Below are 7,580 nucleotides of genomic sequence, written 5' to 3'. Positions count from 1 at the left end.
AGCCCCCATATAAACGGACTAGGGATGGGTATCGATTAATCGATTAATGGGAAAAATCGATGTTTTTACAAAGTGATCGATGTTTTTTTAATCGATGTGTTCTATGTTCGATTAATCGATTAATCGAATAATCGATGTTTAATATTTAAATAAATCGATATTTTTAGGAAAGTCTTATTTGCAAATACTTAAACTGAAAACACAACGGGATCGACCATTTCTGTTTACACGCCATCCAGCTCTTTCTCACAACATTTCACATAAGCCTGTGTTTTGTCACTCCCATTGTGAACACCATCAAAAACGGTCGATCCCATTGTGTTTTCAGCTTAACTCACTGTTTATACGCAGAAATATTATTATATTTTCGTGATGCCATTCAGCAAAAATATAGTCATATGGTAACACTAATGGAGAACAAATTTTAGAAGTTGGCAAATGTGGTATTAGTAAAGTTGTCATTTGTCAAAAAAAAAAAATCTAGTTGTTCAGTTGAAAGTTGATTAATTTGTGTTGTGACTTCAGTTAGTGTGAATTTTGTTAATTACTATTACAAAATATTTATTTACCTATTTATTCTTAGTTTTTCCTGAGATTGTTACAAGATGCCTCCAAAAAGTGCTGTTTGGGAACATTTTGAGAAAGAACCAAACAACTGTGCTAGATGTCGACATTGTGGAGTTAAAACAACAACAATTGGGAACACGACAAATTTAAAAAACCATCTCGAGCACAAGCATACTAAAATCGGGTTGAAAAGGCCTGCACAGAAAGCTACAGAAATTGTTGAAGCAAAACCACAAAAACCATCATCCAGTTCTTCATGTGCTGTGAGTCAACCTCTGATAAACTGTGCATTAGAGAACGTAGCTGATCATAAAGAGGGTGGTAATTTGAGTTTCAAAATTACTCAAAGTATTGTTTATATGATTTGTAAGGACTTACAACCTCTATCTTTAGTAGAGCATGTAGGATTTCAGAAAGTTCTGAAGACTACTGCTCTACTATCCACAATGCCTACTCGCTGTCGATTAATCGAAAACGCCGATTAATCGATGTTTTCATCGGCGATTAATCTATGAATCGATTATTGTCTTGAAAATAATAATCGATTACATTAATCGATGTGTTACAGTTCGATACCCATCCCTAAAACGGACCCCCAAATTTGGCTTGCGATTGCTCTAAGAGAAGAAAATTTCATCCGATCCGGCTAAAATTTGGTACATGGTGTTAGTATACGGTATCTAACAACCTTGCAAAAATTGGTTCACATCGGTCCATAATTATATATAGCACCCATATAAACCGATCCCCCGATTTGGCTTGCGGAGCCTCTAAGAGAAGCAAATTTCATCCGATCCGGCTGAAATTTGGTATATGGTGTTAGTATATGGTCTCTAATGACCATGCAAAAATTGGTCCATATCGGTCCATAATTATATATAGCCCCCATATAAACCGATCACCAGATGTGACCTCCGGAGCCTCTTGGAGGACCAAAATTCACCTGCTTCAGTTGAAATTTAGTACGTGGTGTTAATATATGGCCTCAAACACCCATGCCAAAAATTGGTCAAAATCGGTCAATAATTATATATAGGTCCTATATAAACAGATCCCCAGATTTGACCTCCGGAGCCCCTTGGAAGAGCAAAATTGATAATATATGGCCTCAAACACCCATGCCAAAAATTGGTCGAAATCGGTCAATAATTATATATAGGTTCCATATAAACCGATCCCCAGATTTGACCTCAGGAGCCCCTTGGAAGAACAAAATTCATCCGATTCGGTTGAAATTTGGTATGTGATGTTAGTATATGGTATCCACCAACCATGCAGGAATTGGTTCATATCAGTCCATAATTATATATAGCCCCCATATAAACCGATCCCCAGATTTGACCTCCGGTGGAGAAGCAAAATTCATCGGATCTGGTTGAAATTTGGTACGTGGTGGTAGTATATGATATTTAATAACCATGCCAAAAGTGGTCCATATCAGTCCATAATCATACATACCCCTCATATACACCGATCCCGAGATTTGGTTTTGGAGCCTCTTGGAGGAGCAAATTTCATCCGAGTCACTTGAAATTTGGTACATTGTGCTAGTATATGGCCGTTAACAACCATGCCTAACTATGTCCATATCGGTCTATAGTGATATATAGTCCTCAGATAAATCGATCGCCAATCACACAAAAATTGGTCCATGTCAAGTTCATAATTCTATATAGCTCCCATATAAGCGACCCCCATATTTCAATTCTGGCTCCCTACGTACCGTGCAAAAGTCCATGTCGATTCTTAATTATTTGTAGACTTTTTTGTCTAATATATACCACGTATGGACTAACTCACAATTTAGAAAACGATGTTAAGAAGTTTTAAGATACCACAGCCCAAGTAATTCGATTGTGGATGACAGTCTTTCGTAGAAGTTTCTACGCAATCCATGGTGGAGGGTACATAAGATTCGGCCTGGCCGAACTTACGGCCGTATATACTTGTTTAATTCTAAAATTCCAGTATATTTACAATTTCCGGTTTCTATAAGGCCAAAAAGTAAAATCGGGAGATCGGGCTATACTAAAACATTGACCGATACTCACCATTTTCGGCTTGCCTCTTTATGGTTCTATAATACCTCTAGATTTCCAATTTCAGGCAAATTGGATCAAAGCTACGGTTTCTATAAGCCCACGAAGTAAAATCGAGAGATCGGTCTATATGGGGGCTATACCAAAACATGGACCGATACTCACCAATTTTGGAATACCTCTTCATGGTCCTAAGATACCTGTAGATTTCCAATATCAGCCAAATCGAATAGTAAATACAGTTTCTAGAAGCTCAAGAAGTAAAATCGGGAGATCGGTGTATATGGGGGCTATACCAAAACATGGACCGATACTCACCATTTTTGGCACACCTCTTTATGGTCCTAAAATACCCCAAGATTTCCAATTTCAGGCGAATTGGATAAAAATTACGGTTTCTATAAGCCCAAGACCCCAACTCGGGAGGTCGGTTTATATGGGGACTATACCAAAACATGGACCGATACTCATAATTTTTGGCACACCTCTTTATGGTCCTAAAATACCTCAAGATTTCCAATTTCTGGTGAATTGGATAAAAATTACGGTTTCTACAAGCCCAAGACCCCCATATCGGGAGATCGGTCTATATGGGGGCTATACCAAAACATGGACCGATACTCATAATTTTTGGCACACCTCTTTATGGTCCTAAAATACCTCAAGATTTCCAATTTCCGGCGAATTGGATAAAAATTATGGTTTGTATAAACCCAAGACCCCAAATCGGGAGATCGGTCTATATGGGGCCTATACCAAACCATGGACCGATACTCACCAATTTTGGCACACCTCTTCATGGTCCTAAAATACCTGTAGATTTCCAATATCAGCCAAATCGGATAGTAAATACAGTTTCTAGAAGCCCAAAGAAGCGGAGAATTGAAGTAAGGATACTTTAAGACAATATTCTTTTTTAAATTTGAGTGTTGCGTACTTGATTCTAAGAAAAAATTTTAATATAGTCGGTTTTTCATCTTTTTTCTTCATGTGCTACCAAAGTCCTCTAAAAACGTGTTAACGAAAACTTTCAATTTACTGTGATTGAAGTAAAATCGATTTGATTAATTTTGAAGAATTTTTCACAATTATTAAAGACAAGTTGACCTTAGTCAAACAAAATTTTCCTTAATTTTAAGATAACCATTATCAAGTCGAATCACTTAATTATAAGGACAAAAGGAGTTATGGAAAGGTTTGTCGACTTTTGAACAAGGATAAAAACTTCATATAAGAGAAATGCGTCTTCGATACTAAGCAAAAACGAATACGTGTTGTAAGGAAACGAAATCTCACGAAAATATTTGTATCAGTGTTTCTAAGGTAAAGACATCAATAGGAGGTAATCCCTCACGAAAGAGATTCAAGGAACGCAGAAATGTTTTGTTTATCCTAAAGAAATTAGGATCAGTCGACCCAAGCACGATGTCGGCTAAGCAAAGCGATTTCTTAAAATGAGCTCAAGGAATTCTTGAAGGGAACGATCACCGCATGAGCTGCCATCTTCCTAACCGGATCAAAGATCGTTTGCCTCAGTTGCAAAAGACAGCCTTTTAATGGCTATCATTAACAAAGGACGGTGTGGTTCCAATGCAAAAATGGGGGAAATTGAGAATGCGATTTATCATGTCTACTCAGAGGTGAGAAAAAAGTTTCTCGGACCAAGTCCTCGATGGCAAGATGCTTGATGGTATCAAGGACGATTTAAGTTAATCGCATTTGCGGACCAGAAGTCTATGGATTGTTTTAAAGCTGCTTTGATGATAATTGGTGAAGTTTGGGAAGGAGTCGCTTTGGAATTAGTTGAGAAAAAAGACACACCGGCTAAACCTAGAGCCCATGCATGGATACCTGCAAACCCTCCTGATTCTGAGTCCATATTAAACAGACTAAAGGAATGTAACTCAGATATTCCAACCGCCGATTGGAAGGTTGGTCGTTTGGATGAGGTGGATGGACCAAGACGATATGAGGTGTTTATATTGAACATTGAATCGTTGCCACATCTCGCTCCGACACAAGGACGTGTAAGTTACGGCTTTCATGATATGTATATGAAGGTATACAAAGCGGTCAGCAAAAGGATTCCGAAACGGACAAGCCTCCGCTAGTGTCAGAAGTAAACAAATCTTCTTGCGAAGCCGAAAGAGACATAAAAACTGCAGACATTGACGAACATGTCTACGATATTATTGTTGATTTTTTATTAGAAAACAAGTAAAGAAAGTCTAAAGTCGGGCAGGGCCGACTATATTATATCCTGCACCACTTTGTAGATCTAAATTTTCGATACCATATCACATCCGACAAATGTGTTGGGGGCTATATATAAAGGTTTGTCCCAAATACATACATTTGAATATCACTCGATCTAGACAGAATTTGATAGACTTCTACAAAATCTATAGACTCAAAATTTAAGTCGGCTAAAGCCCTAAGGTGGAACACAATGTTAGTAAAAAAATATGGGATAAATTTAAATCTGAAACAATTTTAAGGAAACTTTGCAAAAATTTATTTATGATTTATCGCTCAATATATATGTAATAGAAGTTTAGGAAAATTAAAGTCATTTTAACAGCTTTTCGACTAAGCAGTGGCGATTTTACAAGGGAAATGTTGGTATTTTGACCATTTTTGTCGAAATCAGAAAAACATATATATGGGAGCTATATCTAAATCTGAACCGATTTCAACCAAATTTGGCACACATAGCTACAATGCTAATTCTACTCCCTGTGCAAAATTTCAACTAAATCGGAGCAAAAAATTGGCCTCTGTGGTCATATGAGTGTAAATCGGGCGAAAGCTATATATGAGAGATATATCTAAATCTGAACCGATTTCAACCAAATTTGGCACGCATAGCTACAATGCTAATTCCACTCCCAGTGCAAAATTTCAACTGAATCGGAGCAAAAAATTGGCCTCTGTGGTCATATGAGTGTAAATCGGGCGAACGATATATATGTGAGCTATATCTAAATCTGAACCGATTTCAATAAAATTTGGCACACTTGACTGTAGTACTAATTGTGCAAAATTTTAAGCAAATTGGGGTCAAACTCTGGCATCTGGGGCCATATAGTCCATATCGGCGAAATATATATGGGAGCTATATCTAAATCTGAACCGATTTCTTCCAAAATCAATAGGGTTGTGAGCCAAAACACATACTTGTGCCAAATTTGAAGTCGATTGGACTAAAACTGCGACCTAGACTTTGATTACAAAAATGTGTTCACGGACAAACGGACAGACGGACATGGCTATATCGACTCAGGAGCTCACCCTGAGCATTTTTGCTAAAGACACCATGTGTCTATCTCGTCTCCTTCTGGGTGTTGCAAACATATGCACTATCTTATAATACCCTGTTCCATAGTGTGGCGCAGGGTATAAATAGGAAAATAGTTTTGATAAAACACCTACAACTGTGGACGTTGAATCTTTAAAATAGTTTATCGCAGGAAGATTGATAAACATTTTATTTGGATCTTCGTATTTTCTTATTAATTAAAATTATCTTTTCTTTCTGTAAACGGATCGGAATGGCGTTACATTTCGACTTTCCCCCAAATCGGATGGAAATTGCGGCCGCAGGAGTCAACTCCAATAGTCAACTCTCGAGATCGGTTTATATGTATGGCCCGCGCCCCCGAAATTTTTTCGTATCGATAAAAATGTATTGACCATCCACATTTAAAATTATTTTTTTGATCCGCGTACTCCCGAAACAGAATTTTGGGTAAGTTCCTGATACCCCCGCCTTTGGTGCAAAAAACCGTTTCTGGCATAGCTCTATGTTATATGGCTTCAAAGTCCCTCTAGATTTTGAACTTCATACAAAGGCTTACTTCACAAAAATGTTTTTTCTGATTCAATCACGAAATTAATTGATTCAATTAATTTTTTAATTGAAATGTCGTCAATCACAAAAATGATTGATGACATTTCAATCACAGTTTTAATTGGTCATAATAAATTATTGATAAAAGAATTAAATGATTTCATTAGCAAATTTCAATTAATTTTTTATTTGATTCAATTAAAAATCTAATTGATGTTGATTGCAAAACTCAATTATTTTTTTAATTAAAAACGCAACTATTTTCAATTGCTTTCTTAACTGACTTTTATGTTTGAATAAAAAACTAAAATAAAGTTTTATTTAAAAATTAAAAAAAAATGTCCATCACGTTTTTTAACTGATTTACTTTTCCGAGTTTGATTAAAAAGTTAAGTGTATCAATTAATTTTTTAATTAAAAATTTTAAAATTGCCAATGATTGAGTTAATTGACTTAATGTTTCTATCTTGATTAAAAAGTTAATTCTATCAATTAATTTATTAATTGAAAAAAAAATATCTTGGTGAAATTTTTTTCTGTGTTGCTTTCAAGAAATCAAATCGTAAGATCGGTGTCTAGATTATCAGGATGTTATAATGTGGTGCTATATAATTGCACCGATATCTTCGAACTTGACATGCTTTCAGTATGTGTGTTATCAACGTGCCTATCGCCCAAAAACTATTGTTATTCTTATTGCCATTTCGAAAGATGGTCGCTTCCCCTAGACATCTACTGAATACATAACAATAGCCATAACTTTGTATAAAAGCACTACTATAAAGAGAAAATTTGCATTAGATAAAACTGCGACTTGGGGAGATACTTTTAACGTTGCTTCTTTTTTAGTTTGCTCACATTCTGCGGTTTCACGGGTTTTAGTTCAGTTATTTTAATATTTTTGAATTTCCTTGATTGTTTTCTTTGCTATCAAAAAACTTAAATTCTGTAAATGGAACTCTTGTTAGATTTCTGAGAAACTACCATCATATATGTGTCATTTAGAATTGCAAAAAAAAAAACAACTCCACACTAAAACCAATAAGGAAAGTCTAAATTGGGCGCGGCAAATATTTTATATCATACTATATCTTTGGTTTAGATAGTTAGTCTGTAGACAAACA

Source organism: Haematobia irritans, chromosome 4, assembly GCF_050003625.1.
Source record: "Haematobia irritans isolate KBUSLIRL chromosome 4, ASM5000362v1, whole genome shotgun sequence".
In the NCBI taxonomy this organism is placed as follows: Eukaryota; Metazoa; Arthropoda; class Insecta; order Diptera; family Muscidae; genus Haematobia; species Haematobia irritans.
Note: the sequence above shows the minus strand (reverse complement) of the source record.